The sequence below is a fragment of the Neopelma chrysocephalum genome, unplaced genomic scaffold (genome assembly GCF_003984885.1).
Source record: "Neopelma chrysocephalum unplaced genomic scaffold, ASM398488v2 Primary Assembly neopelma1_43, whole genome shotgun sequence".
Taxonomy (NCBI): Eukaryota; Metazoa; Chordata; class Aves; order Passeriformes; family Pipridae; genus Neopelma; species Neopelma chrysocephalum.
The window spans coordinates 3,495,237-3,520,824 of NW_020897702.1; the positions used below are offsets into that span (position 1 = coordinate 3,495,237).

The window sequence follows — 25,588 nt, forward strand, 5'->3', positions numbered from 1 at the left end:
AGGAAAAAAGTAATTTCGGGGCCTAGCTTATCTATTAAGTCATCAACACAGATGAATATTTACTCTGATGTCCCAACAGTGTATATGTATTTTATTTTATTCCCTTTTCAGACAAAGCAGATCCTAATATGTGTCAACATTGAATTTCACACAACACAAACTTTTTCAGAATCTTCTGTAATTTCCACTAAGCAAAGTAACCTGCCATTCGCAAGCATATCAACATTAACTTTTCATCCAGCACAGTATCACAGTACTCTATCAACAGGCAGTAGTTTAACTATTGCCTTTTGCGCTCTTTTTCAAACACAATTTTTATGATAATAAAATGTTAATCTATAGTTTTAATCTACTCTAGCCACTACTGTAATAAATACAGCCCCACAAACTGTATACAAAGAACTACCTGCCACAGCAATGCTTGAATATGGCTTACATGGCATATTAGGATTTACAACAACAATCACCTAGGTGATTTACATAAGTCTTCGAAAACAACAGACAATCAGCTCAGCCATTTCCTCTTTTCCCTCACCTTTTATTAGTAGCAGAAATTAGGAATAATAATATTACAGATTGTTTCTGACATCATTTACATGCTGCCCCTTCTCAGATGGATTCAGTGGCCTAAGGACCATCAGACTTTCAGCAGTCACAAATTGGTTCTAGAGTCCTGGAGGCAGCACTGTGGATCCTCCCAAGGGATGGGGAACGTAATCAGATGGTTCAAAGAATGGAGACTCATTTGTGAATAGCTGGACTGTATATCTTCTTACTGTATATTTCAAAGCTAGGTATTAGCATGTGAATTATTAGACAAGAATTATCAAGGGAAAAAGGACTCCACAACAACACTTACAAGGCAGAGGAAAAAAAGTAGTGATAGGAAAAAGATAGCAAGACAATGAAAAATAGCCAGCCTCAGTAACCTTCTCCTTCTGCAGTGTTTCTCTCCACTGGTAGGTTTGACCATACAAACTAAGGAAATCTTAGTCTTTTCCATTTTTATAATAAACAAATGCAATAACAAAACCACCCATGTCTTAAAATATGCTTATACATTTAAATTGTAATTTCACTCAAAAATTCAGTGGAAAGCTGGCAAAAGCCAATCATGTCCTCATATTAAATACCTGTACTTGCAGAGAACTTTGTGCACTGTGCAATCTGTCAGAGATAAGAATATGATCTTGACTGTTCCTTTTGGCCTCTTATTTGTGTAAATTGCATTAGCAATTGCAGCTAAAATCCAATGAAGAATTCAGATTAAAACAGTCTTGCTTCCCCATTCCCCCAAAAAAGAGAGAAAATAAGAAGACACCCCCCCCAAACTATAGCTTATGGTCTCTAAGGTTATGTTTTATTAAAATAGAAAAGCAGGAACCTTAAGCAATATATGCACAAGAATTCAAGCTGGTTTGTTGCCAGTTGATGCTATTAAAAAAGCTCAAAACCAAATCTAACCCATAACTATGTCCCTGTGGGAAGTATTTCTTCCTCTGGACCTTACTTCCAGCCCAGCAATCTTCAGCCGTTTCCTCAGGACAAAAATATCCACACAGTCTCCTCCAAGGACCAATAATCTTCTAAATAACATCACTAACAAATTGGTGTTTGCATAAGCCTGTACAGCTTTAGCTCCCTAAAAACCTTTTACCAGAGAACAAGACTGCACAAGAAGCCAGTCCAAGCACCAAACCCCAGCTCTCCATACTGCTCACCCCTCATCTTGCCCTTGGACCTGACTTAAGTCTCTCTACAACAGAGCTGCTCCAGACTGAGGTCAGCTTAGCAATGTGTCCAGGTCCAGACCTGTGGACATAGCGGTACAGAAGTAGCCACTGAGGACTGACTTCTGCTGGAGGCAGATCTACACTTCTCCTACCAACCTTTACCTGCGCTGCACCTTCTGACTTGCTGCCTCCTTCCTCCTCTTTGTTATATCTCAAAAACTGCTCCAGTTGGATCATAGCTTCCTTGAGGGTAACTGAGGCTCTCTCCTCTTTTCGGAAATGTTCAGTCTGACCCAAAAGACAACACTCAGGGCTAAATATATAGGCAGCTGTTCTCTCATCCTTTTACGATGGCAGTGTTTTCCAACAAGATACAGTAAGTATACAAAGATGGAAAAAAATTATGTATTTTTACATTCTGAGATGACATTAGTAAGCATTTTATGAACTGCAAGAGCAACATAAAATAATTATTTTTGTTCTGAAGGGCATCTGCCTGTGTTCTCATTAGACTACTATAAACAGTGTGGTCCTTTTGCTTGCCATGCTTAGACTGGGAAAGAAATACCACTGCAGTATTACTAAGTCTATGTGGTGATAGAAAGTCCTTGTTGTATAAATCTTCCAGTATTGTTCCTAAGCAGAGAAAAGGACAAGCAAAATTCTCACTTCAGTCTTGACACTGCTTGGACATACTTCCAAAGTTTTTTTCTTCTCAAGAGACAAACTTTGAGAAGTGAAGATTCAGGCCTACGTAATTTACAGCTAGCAAATTAGTTACAGCTAACAAATCATATAATAAAATGAAAGAACATATTAAAAAAGTCAGCTTGACACCAAATAGAATAATGCAGACTCTTTTGAAGAATGTACTCAAATGACTAGATGCAGAGGTATATGCTGTACTTCTACTGGGACACTCGTGATTTTCTAAAGGTTTTACCTGCCTTCATTTCTCTTTTCCCATAAACGGTAATTTCTCCTCCTTTATGCTTTATTATGCTCTTCTTTCATCCTATCTCTATCCAAATCTCACCCCTCCAATGCCTTCATATCAAACTATCAATTTTTCTTAAATTAGAAATTACATTTATTTTTGCAATCTTTGCTTTTCTTTTTCTCTCTCTCTTCAGGATTTCACTTCTCATCTCTTGTTTTTACAGTAAGACTAAACTCTTGAGAATGTTCAGCATGTACAATAGCATACTTCAAAGTACTGCAAGGCTTAATTGTGATTAATCATTACTGACAGAAAACAATCTTCAATTCTTCTTTCCGCAATTGAAGAAACACTATATTGACTTTTAATTTGTTATAGGATAATTTCCTATTTGCATGGTATGGATTAATTTCAAGATGACTTCTGTAATATGACTTTCAGACAAGATTGCTAAATGACACTGCAACAGGCCAGAACTGAAATAACACATCATAAAAACCACCCCTACTTAAACTGAGTCAAACATTGTGTTTGAGTATGTGACTCCACAAGTATTTCTAGTAGGGTAAGCAGGAGCTTTATATTTACAGTATATGTTAAAGCTATTATTCTTGACAGGTGACGCAATCCTACATGTGACTCCACACTCCTTGTACAAACTCTTGCAGACATTAAGTTGTAAAATATAGACTCATCAAAATGTCTTGCCTGAATAAACCGTAGCTATTACTGCTTTCAAAATATCCATGAAACCTTAGATTTTATGGGGGGGGGGAAATAAGTGGGTCTGATATTCATTGAAAACAGGCCAGTACTTTTAAGAGTCTCTTACTGACACTAGGCATTACAAGCAATATTATCTAGTTTCAGCACATGTTTTAAACTTTTCATACACAAGTAATTTTCTTTTTTGAGATATATCTCTTTAAGGAGAGCATCAGAATCCCAAGTGCTGCAGAATAATTAAAATACAGATTTCAGGTCTGCTTTGCTAAAGCTAAGAAGCTTATGTGATCACGAGGTTTGCGAACATGTCTCTCTTCCCCTCCCAATAGTTTTCAACCACTTGGCAGATATTACTGATTTTTGACAGGATATCAACCTCAAAGGTAGTTAAATTGCTACATGCTTTACAGAAACAGATGGCCAAGTGAAGAACATGTTTCTGACAAACAGCTCCAGTAAATGCCCTGAATGAGATAAAGGGTGGAATGTGGATTCACATCATATTACACATTAGCAGAGCCTACATGGAGAGAAACCTTACCACTCCTTCAACATAATAAAACCATTGATCATAACCATCAGATGAACCATAAGATAAAAACCGAGAAGAAAATGAGCTTTACTAACTCCAGATTTCATAAAAAGACACACTTGCTGTTAATGGTGACCACAGTTAATCAGGAGACAGAAGAAATAGGCAAATACAATATGAAAAGTGCAGATGATGTCATTTTATTTTTTATTTTAAATCTTCCAATAAAGATTGCCTAATGAAAATATTAATAGCCAAAAAACCCTCTCTCTCAGAACACGTATTGCTACAAATATCCCAAAAGAGCGATGCATACAACTTTTTATGTATATAAAATGTAGAATTTTAAGGTACTGAAAATGTTCATTTAATAGTAACAAAGTTGAAAGTGCATCTATAAACTAACCAGATCCATTAAGTAATTTCTGAACAATTTTTAGCATACAGCTTTCCTTCTAACTCGTTTCAGAGCTCATCAGGCTGTGAGGGAATAAAAAAAAAAGTGAGATCGATGAACTCGGTGAAGTCTGTTAAAATTACTTATTAAGCAGCAATGTATGGAACTACCCACCCAAGAACAGTCTATGCAGCTATATTACAATTAAAAACAATAATGTTACTTGTTGTCTGTCATTTCATCCTCAGTGCCAACACTAACTGCAGCATCATTTGTGGTATTTCATCACATGCAGAGGCTGAAGTCACGCTCTTGCCCAGCAATACTAAGGTTGTCAGTCTCAACAAGCAATCCTGTTTCTACTGTAGGAAAAAATTAGCTTGCTTTCTGAAAGTATCAGTTTTTATTTTCTTTATTCTAAGTACAAAAGTAGGCAGCACTTTTTCCAAAGAACAATAGAATCTATTAAAAATATTTTTGTTTTTGCATGGAATTAGATTTTTAGTAAAGACTTTTGAAGGAAAATACTAAACAATAAAAAGGATGTAGGAGCTGATTTCATAAATTGAAAAAAACCCAAAACTACCGAAACTCCACTGTGTTGGTTTTCCTGCAGCTTGATAGGTACACATACAATGATCACAGTGAAAGTCCTGCAGTTAATGAATATAGGTGTTCTGTCTCCAAATAAAGCCATCCACAAGTTGAGACAAAGATTCTTTATCAGGGATCTATTGTGCAAAGAGCCTGTCTTTGGAAACTAATTTCTATCTAAATAAGAATACAGCTATTATTTAATTTAGAAGATAGCAATATCCTATAGCACTGATGAATGTCTTCCACTTCCTTACGTACATACCACCCAGAAAAGTTCCAATCCTACTACACAGAGGTGCCCCAGCTTGGAATCCCATGCTACAATCACATGCTCTGTCATGGCCTGATATGAAGGTCTTGCAATTGCTGCTCCAAGAAAACCATGTACTATGATGCAAAAAAATAAAATAAATCCACATCCTAACAATCACTCATTTACAATGATGACTGACACTTGTATTTAAACTCCTTTCAAAGCACTCTAATTATCTGTGCTCTTACACAACTGAAAGAAAAAAAAGCTAGCATGGGGTAATATTTTATAGATACTAGTAACACTATTTGTAATATCATACATATGCTTTGCTCCAGCTCATTTAAAAATATGAGAGATTTATGAGAATCTTTTTTCTCAAGTACAAATTTCCAAGAATTGAGTCTTAAGTATAAGAGTAAACACCTACTATGTTTTTATCTCTGCTTTTAGACATTTGCCTAAAACATCTAAGGAGATTTCTTGGTTAACATAGATCATATAACAAAAAGCCAGTGAAAGCTATGATTTTTACCAAGGCTATATTGGGAAAGCAGCTTTAATTACCAGGGACAGAAATACAGGTTTTAAATTTAGTTCTCACCTCCTGTGATTGTAGTCACCAGAAATTCTCCCATCGTTTCTCCAGCCTCACACTGCCATCTATAGCAGTCTCATGCTTGCAGCAATGATGCAAGCAGTGATGAAAACAGAATGTGTGGTCATGTTGAAAAATGGGTTTGGATCATACATTAGTACAAATATTAGCAACCAATCACTTAAACTAGTGGAGTTGTCATCAGATTAACAGAGCAGCCTACTGGCTTCTAGTCTAAGAGAGGTAACCCTCAAGCAGGAGTAATAGCACTCCTTTCAGGGCCAGTATGGCATACATATGTAAATCATGGATTTCTTTATTGAAAAAAAAATGTAGAGGCATCCATCTCACATAGAAATTGAAGGAACACTGATTTGGAACAGCACTATCTGCAATTTCAATCAATGTTAAAACACCTAAGTTCCCAAACATAGTATGGAGCCTGCCAGGAGCTCATGGTAGGTACTAAAGAACTTCACCATTTCAAAACCCTCCACAGGGCTGCATGTGAAATCTATAAAGTTCAGAAAAAATTCGTAAGCAATAATCTAATTAAATTTATGCTTAGACTCTCGGATATTCACTGAATAATACCGAATGGTGCCATTCTACCACACAATGACAAGTTCATAAATATATACACAGCACATAACTTTTTCTTACCAGAAGTCATCAATATCAAGAATCTAACAGTATTCAGATGCAGACTTTTATAATGAATGGGAAACGATAAGCATCCCACATTCAAGATGATACTGATACTGGGATTGAGCAATATTCAGAAACAGACTGTACTACAACAATGCTATTTTTCCCCCCACTTTAAAGTCAAGCCCATAGCTCAGGAGACTCAAGTAAGTATGTATCAGGCTAGAGGGTCATTTCAGATGTCTTTGTTGTTCGTTGATGCTGTTTATACATAAGAGTGCATATATATATATATGTATATGTATATATATATACATATACACACACACACATATATATATATATACTTGAATACTCACTAGGGCAGCTGTTGGAACACAAAACTTCACAAGTTTTCCTAGTCCAAAATAAAAGGCCTAACTAGCAAGTACAGGCACAGTCTCTATGTCAATTTCACAGAAGCTGAAAGATACACACCCCAGACTATCCTACAAACTAGGGATAATGGGATTCTCTGAGAAGCAGTCTCTGTTCCAGACCTTGCTCCAACACAAACATAAAAGGAATCTGCAACTGGGCAGGTTTGACATCCAGATGAGTGTTGTCACCACTACAGTTCAAACTATAAACATGTGCGCAGAAGCACTTCTTTTTCCTGAATGTCACATTAGCCCTATTGCTTGAAACTGGTGGAACATATTTGTCCTGAGTCTGTAAACAGTCTGGCAACAAGCAAGCAAATATGACACCTGCATAAACTAGATGCCCCCCAAATTAGCCACAGATCTAAACTGGTTACTTATATCAGCAACAAGTATGTCCAAAATTATCATAATTATGCAAATAACATCTGAAGAGGCTATTAAATATTATGCAGATTTTAAGCCAATTCCAAACTACAAAGGACCAGATTCACCTTGAACATGGGATGCAAATTATCTCACATTTGTTCTTACAGTTCCCTCTGAAGCATCTTTTATTAGTCATTGTCACAGACCCCAGGTTTAATTTAGCACAGCTATTTCAACATTCAGTCCTCTGGGCCATAAAACTGAAAACGTATGAGCTGCATTATGAAATTCTGTCCTATAACAATAAAGTTCAAGCTAGTGATAGCCTTTCTATATGCACTACAGTAAGCAAACCATTCATGAGTCTAACAAGTGCATTCCCCTTTTTTTGTACAAATTCAAACTGAAATTTATTATATGAATCACTGCTACCAATATCTGCTTGCAGACATATGATGACCTCCTCTTCTGAGATTTTGATCTTAACAGTCCAAGATAAACTGTCATTCTCAAATACTGTCAAATCAAATAAAAGCCTTTATACTCCCCCAATAAAGGTTTATTTTATGGAAGTGTAATGTGACATTAATTTTTTTATTTTACCATATGACATGCTAACAGGAAATTAATATAGACTGGGAAAAACATAAATGGACTAAACGCTCAACTTTTGAAACAGAAAATATCATTTTTAAAGCCCTAAAATGTTTGTAGTGGTAAAATTTAAAATCTCAAATACATAATCTAGAGTTCAATGAGCCTGCAGAAGAGATTTATAAATGTCAGGAATATCTAAGACTCACACAGGCATTACAGGACTAAATAAAATAATATAAAACAATACCATAAAAAAATCCCAATCCCGCAAAAAACGCCAAACACACGATTGATTTCTTCCTGAATGGAAGCCCACCACAGTTAATACAAGACAATGAGTGTAAGTACATCAGGTGTTCCCATCATTATAAAATGGCAGCTGTTATCTGAAAAAGCAAGTTAAATTATTTATCAAAAAATTCTAAATATCATCAAATTCAGTGCAGCCAGTCATTCAAATGGCTTCTAATAAATTATCTGATATGACTCTAATGAAAACCATCAGTTATTCAGAAGCATTAGCTATTAAGCAGCATCACACCAATGTTTTGAAATTTTACTCAGACACATCCAGAAGTGACATACTATAAGTCACACTACAAATATATTCCCCTGCATTTGAGATATTATCAGCAACATCCAACAATTTATGCAAATTAAAAACCAAATAATTTTGACAGTCATGGTGGATAACATGCAAATTTTTATTCTGCACAGCCCAAAATTTGCCTGCTGGACAAAAAAAAAAAAAAAAAAAAAAAGGTGCTCACATACTTTCCCACCTCAACAGCATCATAAATATAAACCTAGGCTTCTTCATTAAACAATACCTACACATAGTACAAAGGCAACTTCTCAGTAATAACAGGTTGCACTGTATTGTTCAAGGCACATCCCTTCTCTAGGAAAATCCATTTCAAGACTAAAGCCATAAAGCTTTCCTTCTACTAAAATGAGTAGACACACTGTCATTCCAAGAGCCTATGTGACACTGCTGATGGTGAAAAGACTCTAGCAAAAGTTGGGAGCAAACTTTTGTCTCAAATTGAGAGATGGGTAAATTATTTGAGACATTTTTGTGATTTTAGAAAAACACCAACAAATAGTTTTCATAAGGTGTTTATACATTTTAAATTAATATGCTAATACGTTATTAGCCACGTTCAAATTAAAAGGAAATGTTAAGCAAATGCTTGGGAAGAATAAATTTCCAATTTATGAGAATAAAATCTAGCAATTATACTTAAAAAGATGTCATTAAACAATCAGTTATTTGGTCCAAAACACTAGCATGGTTTCTGCTAGCTTCTAGAACTACAGATGTACGTAACTACGATCACTCATGGATGGATGTGAGGTGCACAGTGGCAGGATAAGAGGAAACACAAATTGCAAAACGGGAAATTGCCAACAGATTTAAAAACAAATCACCACAAAGGTGGTCAGACACTGGCACCATCTCAATCACAGAGACTGTGTAATCTTCATTCTTGGAGATACTCAAAATTCATCTGGACAAGGTCTGAGCAACATTATACAACTGGACTTGCTTTGATTGTTGGGGCAGGACTAGATGACATCCAGAGGTCCTTTCCAATCTAAAACACTCTATGACTCAGTGCTTTTTTCCTTAAAGTTCCTTTCCTTATTGGAGATGTACTTTTCCATTTTCATTTACAGTTAATTTTACACAAATTTCCCATATATCTGTAGTGGCTTTAAAATAAAAATCAGAATTTGCCTTTGTGAGCAATCATGATTACACATTTGGTGCAATAAGACCCATTTGTTCTATGGTAGTTCTGTCACCAGAGTCAGCTGAGATACAGTAGCTAAAACATTTATTTACAAAATAATAAACAGCTCTGATAGTTGCAGCTCATTATTACTCCTTCAGTCTGCATCACCCACATGTTGCAGGCGTTCCAGAGAGAAGTGACCGGGCACAAAATGAAGGAAACGGCAGATCAAAGAAGCTCGAGTGACCCTATAAAAAGTATTGCATGAATCAGGTGGGCACGTACATAAGACCTCGCGTCTCACACTGAAGACACACTGCGGAGGACAACGCCATGAGTACCTTTGTTGACATGCTTAAGGGGTGACCTTAATGAAGATACCGTGAAAGCATCCTGTGTGCACCTGTGGATATTAACCGTCCCACAGCTGCCTGTACCACTGAAACATTGTTTTTTCCTCTAAAAAATGGCTTAAAAAAACCCGACCCCCAAACCACATCACAACACGAGGCCTCCAGAACCAGTTTCTTCCCCACTCCTTAAATAAGAACCGTGCTATTTTTAAGACGCATTGTGATGTGAGGCACATCTAAAAATAAGTTCGTTGGCGCTCGGCGGGCAGTGTCGCTCCCCACGCCCGTCCCCGGCAGGGCAGCCGGCCCGGTCCCCGTGGCCGTCGCGGGCGGGGAGGGGGCCGGGGCGGCAGGTGGGGCGGCGGCTTTGTCTGCGATCGGGCGCTGAGCGGCGGTGGCGTTAGGGCGTACGGCCGCCGGCTGGCGACTGGGCTCCGCGAGGGAGGCGGAGAGGGGGGTGGCGGAGAGGAAAGGGGAGCCCCCACCTCACCAGCATCCCCGAAACTTTCCTCCGGGCCGCCGCGAGGGAAGAGGCGCCGCCGCCACAGCGAGCCCCCGGAGCGGAGCCGGGGACCGCCCGGTGTCCCCGCCTCTCTCCTCGCCCGCCGGGGCGCGGCCGAGCACCGCCTCCCCACTCCGGCCGCCCGCCATCCGCCGGGGACGCGCCGAGCTCAGCCGCCCGCTCCCCTCCCCGCGCCGCCCGCTCACTCACTCACCCGCGCCCGGCGAGCGCAGCCACCGACACCTCCTTCTCTCGCGCCCTCCCTTCTGTCAAGTTGAGCCCGGCCTCCCTCCCTCCCTCCGGCCCCTCCTTCGCCACCGGGAGCCGCCGCCACCGGCCGGGCCCTCCCCCAGTGCAGCCGGGCACCGCCCCGCTCTCACCTGGGTCCTGCCGCCGCCGCTGCCGCCGGGGGAGCGGGGGAAGAAGAGGAAGGCGGAGGCGGCTCCAGGCAGTCCCAGCCAGCGGCGAGATCACGCCGCCCCGCCCGGCGCTCCCTGGGCTCCTCCCCGCCGGGACGCCCCGGGAGGCGAGGGGGGCGGTGGGCCGGGCTGTGCCGGGCCGGGCGCGGGGCGGGCACGGCGGGCGCGGCTGCGTTCTGCCCCTCGGGGACACACGGAGCGACCTCGGCGTCGCGACAAGAAAGCGAGGCAGCTTTCCCGGGAGAGGCGGCCGGGATCACGCCGCTCTCTGGGGAGGAGAGGGCAGGAGCCCGGCTGTGGGGCTGTGGAGCCCGACTGGCAGCGCCCGGAGCGGCTGCAGGCCGGGCGAGTTCCCTCTGTGTCACACGATCCCAGCGCCGCTCTCCGCAGCGAGTGTCCCGGGTCGGATAACCCCACCCGGCAGGAGAGATGCTCGGTGTGCGAAATAGAAAAGAGGGTATAAAACAGGGGGGTTTCGGCGAAAAGGCAGTGCCGGTATCACCTGACAGCACAGAGGTCTTAAACTGAAGTCCTGCTTGGAGTGCGGGTCTAAAATGAGCCGGAAAGGGTTAAGCAAAATGCGAAAAAGGAGAAGCTGCAATGAGTGCCCTGCGCTGTGATCGGGAGGGGCAGAAACGCGGTTTCGCTGCTGAGAGGCATCCCGGGGGGACAGCACTCCATTAGCTGCTCGCTGAGGGGCTGGTAAAGGATGGGGGTTTAATCTGCGGTGTCAGGTAACTTGCAAGGTGACAGTATATGTGAAAGAAATCAACGAGGAAAGACTTAAACCTGTTCATGTTGCTTTAGATCATTCGTAATAATACTGAGGAATAAAGGTAGGAATGCAGACAAGTTGTATGTTGTTCTTATAAGGGTGAATGAGTTTGCTTGGGAAATAAAAAGTTTATCAGCTGTAAGATGCCAAGATATATACCAACTTCCACTCGGCTTTAGGCAAATAAGCTTGTAAAAGCAGGTTGGTGTCTTTTTCCTACAAGAAACACACTGTTCCTTAAGCAGCCTAGCTGATGAGGCCTGGTTGTTTAGGGAGGGATGTTCGTTCTCCCCATTTACGTCCACTGAATCTTCTGCATCTCTTCCTCCTGCCAAGGTCACCTCTAGTTTTTACCAACTGTGTCTGTGCTGGGCTGACAGCCATGTACAGAGCTGTCAAGAGACATGTCATTACTCTTTCCAAATTAGTAAGAGGCTGTAAAATTAGTGGAGAGACTAATTGGGGTGTCTCTTCTACTCTGAGTTCTCATGAAATTTCAAAGCATATAGTGTCTTTGAGATTTGTATCACAGTTCTCCACTTGACTTGTGAAACTGGCAAAGGCTTCAAAATTTGTGAGGGGCTTTTGCTGACAGGCAAAAGGACAGAATAACAAAATAGTCAGATAAGCCCCACATTGTTTTGGGTTGATTCCAGGCTAAAACTGGACCATGTATGACTCATGTTACTTTGTTGTCCACTATAAAGCATATGTTATTTTATAGTTAGACACCTGTGTGGAAACTAAATTATTGTGTGAAAAAAAACATATAACTCATAGCAATTAGTTTTGCATTTAAAACACTTGAATCTCAGTAATTATGAATGGGAATTCTTTATCCAACAAGGATGTATCTAACAGGGTGTCACAGGCTGGTGAAAAAGTAGGTATTGTTGTCTATACATCATCCGTACACCATCTGTGCTGTGCATTAACTGCCAGGCAGCACAGAGCCATTAGGGGAGAGTGGGGTAATAGACCTCCGCCTGCCTTTTAGTGCTCTTGGCATTCTGCAGTGCAAGCTCTTAAATGCTTTGGGTCGATGTCAGAGTGTTCAGAGTGAGGAGGTAACACTGTTTTCTGTACCATCAGCTACTTCTCTGCTTCAGCCTTCCCTAAAATCTCATCTTTGATGTTCTGTAGGAAAACTGTGTGATAAATACCTATACACTTATACACTGAGAATCAGTATTTCCCTTACTGTTGGTTCACGTTTTCTGTTCCTTTTCCTGATTAATCAACTTTAGTGTTCCTCATTGCATCCCTCTACTCTGCACAAGGTCAATTGTTTGGTCTGGGGGCATCTCATCTACACCAACCAGTATCTTGGGGATTATTTTATGAGAAAAATCAGAATCTTCATTTTAGATTTTGACCTTTATAACAATTCATTAATGAAGGTAAGTTATGATTAACGGAAACTGAAGGGCATTCTGAGGAGATACAAGAAAAGCACTGCCAGTAGCTTGAGCATCTGCGATGTCTTTGCAAGCTGTGCCATCTTATAGGTTGAGACTAAGCTCTTAGAAGGCATCTTGAAATTTTGTAGGGGTGTAACATTGCATGAGAACTCCAATTAAATCTCTACACACAACTTTCAAAAGCCACTGGGAACCAAGAATTTAAAGGTTATATACACAATATTCATCTCCTAGAGGGCAAGAAATCAAATCTTGTCTGATTCCCTGGAGAGCACTAACCAATGCAGCTGAGCCACTACAGGACTGATGGGGAGTGTGCATGCTGGGACAAAATTTCTACCATTCAAGGGAAAAAAAGGAACAGAGTGAAAATTGTGACTTAAAAAGGACTGGGAGAGCCCCTTTGTCTTCAGGGTAGCTAGATTTTGTGATTATATTTAACTAGGATAGTTCTTAAAACCACAGGTTAGACAAAATCTGGTTTTCTAATGTTTGTAGAAATCAGTTTTGAGAACCAATGACTTTCTATAGAAGGCAATTCTATCCCACCTGTCCTTTTGGGTGTAGAAGGAGGGGGCTATGACAACATAATGCTTTATTTATCTATTACTCTTTGAAATACTTGATTTTATTAAAAAAGACTGAAACCCATGGTGTCCTATGTCCCTTTGTCCCATATTTGACAAATGCTAGAAGCAGACAAAAGTAGAGAGTTGACAGAAAAGTTGTGATGTGTTTGACAGTGACTGGAAGAGGGCCAGCATTAATTATGTGTCACTCAAGTGCCATTCCCCTACCCTCCAGTGTTTTCACACCAATAATGTTTTAAACTATTTCAGCAGGATATAGCTGATAGGAAGAGGAGGCTGCTTTGGGAAGAGATTGGAATGATAGGGAGGATGGAGACAGGTGAGCTGAGAAAAGACTGTGTGGGGCAAGAAAAGGAATAAAAATGTGTTGAAGGAGAAGCAAGGAAGGAAGTTGAAGAAGAACATACTATGGGGGTATGCTGGGAAAAAGTATTAGTTTGCTGAATGTGAGGACCAGTATCAAAGGGGATTAAGTGGAAAGTCGAAGGACACTGTAAAGGAGACAAGCTGATGTGGATGAAATATTGAACTGGAATCTGTGCACGAAAGGCCACTGCATGGAAGAGGAAGGAAATGGACTATATCTGAACTCTTTTGGCCTTATTTTCTATAATTTATATTATAACAATGGTAGCTCTTCTTAATAGTAAATAACGATACTTAAGTCCCTTGCAAGAAAATTAGAATCCCTCTGTTTCTACAAGGATACTAAAGGCTGAATTTCCAGCCTGAAATGATTACTCACAAGGTATGCATGCTAGCTGCAAGGCTGAGAGCTGGACTGTCACTTAATGAAGTGGCCTGCACACTTGTAAAGATCACGTGGTTTGTCTGGAAGCTCTCTAAAGCTCAGTATATTTTAGAGTAGGAAACTGGATATTTTTACCATTTGATCTCTGCATCATTTGTCTTTAAAAATGCCTATTTTGATGACTTAACAGATATTTGGAAGCCACACATAACAGAAATTTTATAGGACAACTTTTAATGAGACAGAATTTTGTACACTGACAGAGTGATATGCAAGAGCAATTTGGATTTGTTTGGTTTCTTCATTTCTCAGTTTCCAAGGAAACAAGGAAACAGGCTTGAAATTAATGTCTAGAAAAATCCTTCAGAGTTGCAAATGATAATTTACTCGTTTGATTATATTAATAACAAATAGTTTTCCTAGTTTGGGCCTTTTCATGCACCTGAGAACAGAATATTGTCACAGTGTCTTTTGGAAGAGAGAGCAACGCTACGAGCAGCTAACATGACTTTCTTTACCCAACTTTTCTGCTTCTTCTCATTTCTTCACCTATCAACAATGAAGGACAAGGGAATCTTTCAGAAAATTTCAAGCTTATCAAATTTGAATTATTTGATATGATGACAGGGAAAAGGCATTAAGCACTTTTCTGCTTGACACTTCCCTGCTTTTTTGAACTGTACAGAGAACAAGTGCTCTTCAGCTGTTGCATTACACTTTGGTCAACTCTTTTTGCTCAGTTATGACAAGTTCTGTTAAATATATGATTTTGCAAATTCCTTTTCCTATGTTAACAAATGCTACAATAGCAGAGAGATAAAAGAGGAAGTTGTTAGTGCTAAGAGCTGACACTTCCTTTGTCTCCTGATATTGAGAACTATTTTTAAATGAAGTATAAATATATACAATTGCATCATTTTATCCTAAACAGAGCTTGTCCATTTTTTTTTATTTAGATTCAAGAAAATCCTGTTTCCATTCACTGAAGGCCAGGATCATGGGAATGCATAGAAACTACATTCTTAAATACAGTCTTAGTTGTTTCCAATATCTGGAACAGATCTTACCTTTTAAAAATTTGTATTTCTTTGCAGAGTCTTTAGTCCAGAAGTGTCTTATTCCAACAATGAGATTTCAGGCAGGACTCTGGCAACTACTAACTCATGAGATCTGTGAACTGAGCTCTGCCAGTTTCCATTAGTTGGGGTAAGGGTGGACAGAATGCATGGGAGGTGATGGTGGAGCTACTTTGGCATCTGTCAGAAGTGAGGAGGGGAGTATGCTCAATGACTTCAAAACACCAGCTATAAAACATGCTGCATGGAGATTTGTCCTTGGGGAATAATGGAGGAAATGCATTTTGAAATTTAATCTTTTCATGGAGGGAGGCACTGTCTTGAGGTACTTGCATTCACCATCCTTCAGATGCCTACACACCCTTCAGATGCCTTCCTCAAACTGCTTACTGTGCACTTGCATCTAATTATACTGATTTTTCTGGCAGGGGAACCAAAAGGTAGAAATCAGTTGCCAAAATCTGAATATATAAGACTGTAATTGCTTGTCCCCTCTAAAGCACTCGAGCACTCAGTGCAGTTCTCTGTGGCTGCTTGCCTTTCTTTGTCATTTTTGCTAGTGCAAAGGGAGTGCAAAACCGTGATGATTTATGATACTTTGCACAAGTGACTTCTCTAATAGCATGATTTGATTCAGAGCAATTGTGAATAGGATCATAGCTGATTGGGAAGTAAAAGGAACTACACTACTAGACCAAGTGCTGAAATTATTTTCCCTACATTAGGATATTTAACAGAGCATAAGGAAGAAGATGTTACTCGCTAAATATATACTACACCAGCTTCATCTGTATGCTGCTTCCCTGATCTGCACTGGGGAATGACATAGCTGTGCCTTGAACAAGACATATGGGAATCTAACTTTAGTCTGCTTGACTGGATTTGTGTGTAGCAGCATGACCAAGATAATGACACACAAATGCAGCATATTTTCACCTATTAAGATTTTTGTGACAATGGAGATCCTAATTTTAGAAGACTTCTCATGCTCACCTGTCAACAGTGGTAATAAGCCTGGAATGTGTTAACACATGGGCTCTTTGAAACTCATAGAAACAAATGCTGTCTCTGACTGTTACTATGTCTCATATCAAATGTTCTGCCGTCTCAGTAGTGCGAGGGCTGGCTGGATATTACTACATAATGAGTCAAATAGCAAATAAGAGACCTTTTTCACTTTCATTTCACAGCATGTACTGCTTGTTTTTCGTAGATGTTACATCCGTGGAAACAAAACTTTTCCAAAATGGGAGGTGAGACCTTCTTAATGAATTAAAGACCTTCATAAAAAATACAGGACTGAGGTGACATGAGGAGGTATGAGCTACTCAAGGAAGAGCGGCTGAGAAGGTAACTGTATGTATGTGTGTGCTGCTCATGTAAAACTAGTTCCCTTTGCTGCCCGAAACATCATCACATTTCTGGAAACTCTAGAAAGAAAATAGGATATAATTAGACCCTGCTTTAATGTCTGTGCTTGGAATCCAGGTGACTTAAGCAACTCGCCCTTTGCTTACTTTTTTTTTTTAATTTATTAAGAATGATGAAACTGTTTTGCCAATGTACTAAATAGTTAAGGAATAAACAGGAGAGGCTTTTCATCTGAGGGCAAAACATTTATCCCAATAAATCAGTTGGACAAATAGATGGAAGTTGTAAAAGAAGCATAAGGTGGACAGGCTTCACCCCTAGACCCTGACGTCTTTGAAATATGTTGGTTGTGTGTATCATGGGCACGTGCATGTACACAGCCATGTGTATTTTCAGCCTTTTTCTCTAACTACGCTGGTGGTGAGCTGTAACACAAAGCACCAGATCACCAGATCCTGCTTTGTGCTTTGGAGTCCTCTGGGCTGGAAGGAAGGTGAAGGTCTAATACGCTCTGCTTCAGCAGCTGCTGTAGCTTTTGTTTCTCATTTATCTGGGTGAAAATCAATTCTACAACCCCCTGTGTCCTACTGCCTCCTGTTCCCTCTGGTGTAAAAGAATTACTTCTTTACACAGTACCTTTAGGTGTAAAGCAGATGGCAGTGAATTTCATCTTTGCCAAGTGTGAACTAGAGATTTTAAGTGCAAGGATGAAGCAGTACAATCAACAGGCAGTTTTTTAACCTTTATGAGCAGGTAAAGATGGACAGAAGTGCATATGCTTCTTTGGAAATTGTCACAAAGTCCTATTTCTTCCTCAAACTGAAACGTGCAGCATAATTTTCTAGGCTGTCTTTCTGATGTCTTTTAATTCTATACCTGAAGTCACAAACCGATGCACAAGGCTGTAATAATCTCATCTTCCCTGTTGCTTATGCTCATTTCACATAAATGCTCTGTGTGTCACCATCCTAAATTAAAACTAGTTATTATCAAAGGCTCTGTTTTCTTATGCAATGCAATCTTTGTAATAGGAGTCATAATTTTTAGGACTATTGGGAGAAAATATAAATCTAAAACTCACAAGTGTGCTTAGATAGACTAAAAGGGTTGAGTTTTTAAACAAGGAGTTAGGGCAGCATCCTTTATTGAGTGTTTTTGTGGGATAGAATTAGTACTTAACAATAACTACCTTTTTCATTCCAGACCCTCCTAAAGCAGAATTTTAAGTTGTTCTTAATTGCATGATAGACATTGGGCGGGATTCAGCACAGACGTCTGGTGCCCTTTGAGAAGCCCTGTGACAGCCAAGGTGTCTGTGGGGTTGGCAGATATAGGTAGGGATCTGTGGAGATGCCTGCTTTCCCAGAGACCATACCTCAGCTTCTCAAATGGCACTAGACACCTATGTTTAGACAGCTGAATTTCCACCTTCCTGACAAGGACTTGCTTGGCAGAATTCCCCATGTACACATTTCCAGCCTTTAGAAGTCCTAATGCTTATTTGAGGTTTAACTTCAGTGGGAGGTTGCCAGAGCTAATACAAAAGAAGTGGAGCCGCAAAGCTGGGCATTGAAGAGAAAGAAGGGCAGGGAAGCAACAAGGGCAAGACATTCCACTTTGGCAAATTCATGATAAAGTCAACTGCTTGTGTAACCACAACCAGAATTCACAACTAGAATTCACAACCAGGAAATGGGGGTATCACTGTTACCCTTAGCTCATGGCCAAAATAGGTGCTGGGCCGTGGATTTAGTGAGCAGTTAGTATGGATCTGTACGGAACCACATTGCCTAAAGTGAAGGTATATAATTAATCAGGTGGTCAGTCTGGATTAATAAGAACTTCCTGTTTACTGTTTTACATTGTAATCTTAAAATATTAATACTGAAAGAGAACTTATTTTTATGTGGCTGCTTATTTACTATTTGCATTTCACTAGGTTTACATGATGAAACAATGTTTTCCAGTCTGTTTCCAAGAATCTTGTATGAATACTCAGTTTTAATTGTGATCTACCAGATGAATATTTGAATTTTAAAAAGTGTAATGGCTTTCAGATATGCAGACAAAGAGTAACATGTAGGAAGTATGAAATTTTTTTTATTATTTTCATATTAAATACATCTATTCTTTCTTCATGCTTTTTAAGTTATTTGTTAGCAGTGTTTTGACTGGAAGAGAGGTTTTTGTCTGGGGCTCTCCTTTCTCCCTTATTTACAAATAGTAGAGCAACTAATGAAACTTCTGTTAGTGCAGCTCCAAGGAGCATTACCCAAGTCTCCACCTGTGGTCTCACGACCTGTTTTAGCTGATTTAAATATTGTCAGCCACTAAAAGTGGCACCACTCTCTCCTTGGACACTGGTTGCTGATTCCTGACCTCTCCCATGAAGCAATGCTGTTTTTTGTCTGTTTATTCAGTGAGCTGAATGAGGGTAGTGAAATGGCTGAGAGGCAGCCCTGCAAGAAAACCTGGCTTAGCACCAGGCTAGGGCATGGGCAAGAAGAGAAAACAGCATTTCAGCACAGAGTAGTGGAGACATGGTGCAGGAAGCACCTTGGCCAAAGTTACTCCTCCAGGACATGTTTTTGTGATGGCACAGCCTGTCTTCCACAGCTGTGCACTGATGACATGATCTGACTCTTTGTGAGTGCCAAAAGATCAGTAAAATTGTTCCAGCAAATCTTGGTGACAGAACTCCAGCGCTTGCAGAGCTGGAGCTGAACTTATCAGGCAGTGGACTTAGATTCTTTACCATATTCTCTATATGCCCAAAGCTGATTTATACAAGCGGTATAAAAAGATCCCAGGAAATCAGAGCAGAGGAGTTTTATACCCCTAAAGAAGACTGCAAACTTGTTTGTAGGCATGAAAAAATGGAGATTCATTCGGTGTATGATCTCAGCTCCTGTGTTTGGATATTTCTGTCTTGGGATAACATTTCTCTCATGTTGAGTGGAGCTGATTTTAGAGAGCTGAGAGGTAGTTTTATGGCAGTGAGCAGTAGGAGGAGATTTCTTTATTTGTCTGCTTTCTTTCCCAAGGTTTACAACTGATTCAAAGAGGGGAAATGAAATGTGAGAGATATTTCAGTTAAAATACTTCTGCCATGTGCCAACAAGAGTCATACTTTTGCATCTGTGTCCCTTTTGGATTCCTCATAGAGTCTCACAGGTCCTACCTCATCCTACTCACCTGGGAAACTATATCTCATCAAGGATCACCCAGCATTGAAAAGCTAAGCTGAGGGACTCCTTCCCTTTGAATAAGTATTTTGTAACAAAAGTGTCAGAGAACATTTGCATGATCTGGAAAAAGGGCACTTTACTCTGACATAACCTCCTAATTGGCTGTTAGAGTGGAAAGAGAGTTGGATTCTGAGTAGTTATATATGGGTGATTTATAAGACTTATGATATTAATGTTTTTTGCCACCACAATAAATACTGATAAATGCAGCGTTCAATAACTCTTTTGCACTCAAACTGTATATTGTTTCATCTATATACATAATTTTTAAAATCACTGCCTGCATATTAGTTTCTTCTTGTCTCCTGATGATTTTTGTAAGTCAAATGCCTTCAATGGTTTAGGTTTAATACTGCTTGTTTTGAAAAGCAAGACAACAAGCAGTTCCTGGGTAGCTCGATCTTTTCTGACCAGCACAGTCCTGTGGGGAGAGGTCAGATGTAGTAAAGCTATCTTGAACCCTGGAGGTCCATAGGAATGTCATGCTGTATCAGGGCTTAATTAAATGCTGATACTTTTGGTCTGTGTTTGGCCTAGCCACCTGTGAGAGTTTATCTTTTTCCTGCCAAGTTATGAGAAAACAAGCACTGATAAACGGGAACTTCATCCTTGAAGCAAGTATCTTGCATAAACTCAAATTAATTTCTGTTTTCTGATTAGCTAATTGCCTTTCAAGGGCACTTGAAAGACAAAGCAAAGAAGAAGGAGATGAAGTAAAACCCCTAGACTCAATTAGAAAAGACCCCTCAGGTATCACACGCATGCACAAGGGGAATCCCAAGTTACTCACGCATGCGTGGAAGGGATCCCACTTGCATAACCAGGGCGTGGGACTGAGGCCCTCTAGCTGGGCGGTGCTGGCCACACCTGCCCAGGTAGATGTCATTCAGTTAATTGTATAAAAAAGCAGATAGCTCATTTGGGGGGGGAGCAAGTTTCACATCAAGGACAACGTTGCCTTTCACGGGGACGCCCGCTATTTTGTGAGCCTGCTGATTCTCCGGGAATGCAGCTTATGCTATGGGTAATTCTAGGCATTCTGGATGGGTAAGATAACTTTATAAGCAACACCTGGGTAATTGGGGGAGTCATACCAAGGGCTTATTTTCCTCCTCCTTCCTCTCTTTCAGGTTTGTTCGTTTTGTTGGCCACTTCTTGGTAATAAATATTAGTTCTTGTTGAGCTTTCAATGGTGTTATGGTTTCAGTTTCAGTATCCTCCGAACTCTCCCTGTTACACATGCTGTGGTCACAGATCCCCTTCCCTTTGAATAGGTACAGTGTGAACTCTCCTTGCTGTTTGGCCAACTACTGCTGATTGATATAAAAACATTAAAGCTTTACAGGCTGTGTCTGCAGTCTTGTTATATTGCTTATGCCACTTCCTTAATGAATAAATTCCCTGCCTCTCCCCTTTGCCTAGTAGCCCTTGGGTAACCCTTGGGCATGCTCCCAAAGCATGGGGAAATGCCCGATCCTAAAATTGTGACTGGTGTCAGTTTTGGTGGGATGATTCCTTGGTTGTTCTATGCATCTGGCATTGCACAATGACAGATGGTGCTTTGTCCAGTGCCTGAAGCTGTTTGAAGCACCCAGCTCTCCTCTTTTCCATGGGTATGTCACATGAGGACTGCTGGGGTCAATGTGGATGCTGAAACACTGCAGCAGGAGCAGTTCATTACCTGGAACTGTATGAGGGCATCCCAGGTTGTGATGGGGAAGATATGAGTTAGGACCAAGGTCAGCAGTGATTTCTTATGGTGGCATTTTTTTAGTGCCAGAGGGTCTCTGAAGGAGTATATGGTAGATTTGCTCAGGGTAGTTAATGTGGAGGTGCTTGAAACAGCCTTAGAGGTGTGGGCTCTGGAAGTGTATACAAGACATTAACTATAAGTGGAAATAAAATCCAAGGACTGCTGTTATCTTTAACAGTGCTATCGAGAAGGCCAAAAATATCTCTAGTAAAAGTGAACTCCTCTCTTGGGATACCTTTTCCCTTGCAATGAAAGTCTCCCACATGTTAGAGAAGTGATTAAAGAGCTAAAGAGCTGCCATGAACATCTTGTTAATTCCTTTGTGCTATGCTGCTTGGTGAACCTTTACAAATGAGATTATTTACTCTCCAATTCCTCCATTGTCATTCCCTCGCCCCTTTCTATGTGTGGTAGCAGAAACAAAGCAAAAGTAACTAAAATGTCAGCTCCTGAAAAGCAGCATTTCATTCAGTTACATGATGTTATTATCAGTGCACACAAAACAGAGCTGAAAAATGATACAGGAATAAAATGTAGATGGAGAAAAGACGGCAAACGCAGGGAGCATAAAAAAAAGGATAACAAACCTTGAAAAAGTAGAGCATCTTCCTTCTTCACATTGAACTCTTTAGTTTTCTGGCTTGACTTGCAGTAAGGTTATGAAATAGTGCCAAGCATTACAATTACACTGTGCTTCAGGAAGTGCAGGACTGGTTGCAATCCCTAAAACTCTGATTTTAGGTGCAGGGAAAATTCCCAGAATATTTTTGGGGGTTCCTAGCATTTTCAAGGAAAGAGGGGTGTCGTGTAGGAGATACTTGCATTACATGCTCCTTTGGTTTTATTAATGAGTTTCAAATTTGAAAGAAAGACATTAGATTAAAAATTAATTATCAACTAGTGTGCCCACCCAGCATTGTAGTATTTTATCTTATATGCAGTGGGTATTTCAGTGGTTGTTTTTTGTACATTATTAGGCTTCAGAACAGATAACATTGAAATACTACTCATACCAATGAACAAACCATCTTGTTTGACCTTTCAGGAAGTGTTGATATTGATTTCTAATGAGTAGAACAATAAAAAATATTAGCCCAAGCCATAAAGATGTTTTGCTGCAGCCTTTTTTTTAGAATTAAGAGGCTCTCTTTTGAAACATAATTTATTTAAGGCATCTGTGTGCTTGAATGCAGAGATGTAGTTCAACATTCAGTCCACTATCACCACCATCTATCATACTGAAATACTTTTTATAGATTTATGCAGATAGGAAGGTGTCTAACTTCACTTTCTGTTCCATTATTCATGTGTTGTCCTGAGATTACCTTTGTTGATATTACAGTGTGCCTGCTGAGCAACCTTTGTTCAGAGTAGGAAAACCAAGTGTGTTTATTCTGGACAAACAATGAATAATGCACAGTATTTTAGAACTATCCTAAGGGCACATACTTATTGTAAAACACTAAACATTGAAAATGCTGAATAATATGGGTTTCTGCAAGAGTTTTAAAATACCTGTTTTAAAATACATCATCCTCTGGACAGTTTAGTATCACTGCAGCTAGTCCTGTCTGATCCATTTTATCTTTTCTTTCAATTAGGGAGATAATATAAAAGATTTCCTTTTAAAAGATCTGTCTCTTTGTTAGATCATCTCCTGTTAGGATTTCTAAGGCTAAAGTGTTTTTTGTTCAGCTGTTCACTGATAAAAGGTACAGGGGAATGTTCTCTGCTGCCATCAAGCTGTTAATGACCTTAAAAAACTTCCCTGCATTGCAGGCAATTGAACTGCACTTGGGATTGTCACTGGTCACCTTCAGTTCCTGCCCCTGTGTTTCATTTGTCATTAATCACATACTAGTTCTGAGGGACAAGAAATTATTTTAGTCATAATTATGTTCTGTCAAAAAGTTATGTTGTAAAGCCAAATTAGTTTTTTATATATTTACTTGTTAAACAGACCCCAATAACAACAGAGTACAAATGTTTAGCATAGTAAAAAGGCAACTCTTCTTTTAGTTCTTTATGATAGGCAATTATCTGAACAATATTTGTTCAGGTGCGGCTGTTTGTTCTGGTCTTATTTTCTTTTATTTTAATTAAAAATCAGGTAAATAGCCATGGAAATGCTTACAAAGAATTACAGCCATTAGAGGCAAGAAAAAGCCCCACAAATGTTTTTAACACCCCCAATATTTTATATATTAGGAAGCTTTGTAACATCATGTGAGAGAACATTCCTGAGGACTGAAAGAAAGAAAATGTCACTTTCTATATTCAGGAAGGTCAACAAAGAGGATCCAGGGAACCACACATCAGTCAACTTCACCTTGATACTTGGAAAGGTAATGGAAAAAATAATCCTATAAACCATTTCCAAACATATATGAAGGACAAATAAATGACTGGGAGCAGTCAGCATGTTTTTGTGAAAGGGAAATAACACTTGACCAACTTGATAGCCTTCTACAGTGATGTGACTGCCTTGGTGGATGAAGGGAGAGTAGTGGACACGGTTTGTCTCAACTTTAGTAAGTCTTTTGACACTGTCTCCCATAATATTCCATAGACAACCTGCTGAAATAAGAACAGTCAGTATGGACAGTAAGGTGGACTGAAAACTGAACTGTTCAGAGGCTGAGAGGCAAACAGGCCAGCTGGAGGCCAGCCACTAGTGAAGTACTCTAGAGGTTGATACTGGATTCAACACTGTTTAACAACTTCATTAATGACCTGGACAGTGGGACAGAGTTTGCAGAGGATATAGAACAGGGAGGAGGGGTAGATGCACCGGTTGGTTGTATTGCCATTCAGGGGGATTTTAACATGCTGGAGAGATGGGCTAACAGGGATTTCACTAGGTTCAACAAAGGGAAAAGCCAAGCCCTACACCTGTGGAGGAATCATGCCATGCACCAGTACACACTGGAGACCCACCAGCTGGAAGGCAGCTCTGAAGGACTTGGGGTTTCTGATAGAGAACAAATAGGTTATGAGCCAGCAATGTGCCTTTGTAGTAAGAAAGACTGAAGCCTTCTGGGCTGCGTTAGGAAGTGTTTCCACAAGGTCAAGGGAGGTGATAATTCCTCTCTGCTCAGCCCTAGTAAGACACATCTGGAGTGCTGGGTCCACATCAGGGCTTTGCAGCAAAAGAGAGATGTACATGCTGAAGTGTGACCAAGGAAGACGTCCATGAAGATCATTCAGGGACTGGAGCATCTGACATAAAAGGAGAGGATGAGAGAGCTCGGGCTGTTCGTCATGGAGAAGAGAAAGGTCAGTGAGAATCTTACCAACAAAGGAGCAAGGAAGGCAGAGACAGACTTTTCTCTTGCCATGCCAGATGGCAGAACACGAGACTATGGGCACAAACTTAAATACAGGAAATTCTGTTTAAATGTAAACAAAATAAAAATTCTTTACTAGATATCAAACATTGGAAAAGGCAGCCCAGAGATGTTGTAGCATCTTCGTTCTTGGGAAATGATCAACATCAAGATGGACACAATCCTGGAAGACCTGCTATAGCTGATCCAGCTTGATTTCAGATATGGACTAGATGATCTTCAGAGATGCCTTTCAACCTCAGTTTTTCTGTGGTTCAGTGATTCTGTAATCTCTGATTCTGTGTATAATTCCTCCTTTTTTGCTTTTTAACAATTTGTCTTTCATTTTTTATATCTTATTAGAGGAGGACAGGGCCATCAAGGTGTACAACTTAGAGAAAAAAAGAGTAGCAATGTTGCAAAAAGTAAATAGCTTTTAAGAATTAAGAGTG

The 25,588-nt window shown here is 40.1% G+C and overlaps 1 protein-coding gene across 2 annotated transcripts in view; it reads right to left on the bottom strand.

Annotated features, from left to right (window-relative positions):
* FRY (FRY microtubule binding protein) overlaps window positions 1-10,696 on the bottom strand; it is a 241,119-nt gene extending 230,423 nt beyond the window's left edge. For both annotated transcript variants that reach the window (XM_027677781.1, XM_027677780.1), the window contains exon 1: window positions 10,621-10,696. The gene's annotated coding sequence lies outside the window, so the exon portion shown is untranslated. The remainder of the gene's footprint in view (window positions 1-10,620) is intronic.
* Window positions 10,697-25,588: the final 14,892 nt, after the last annotated feature.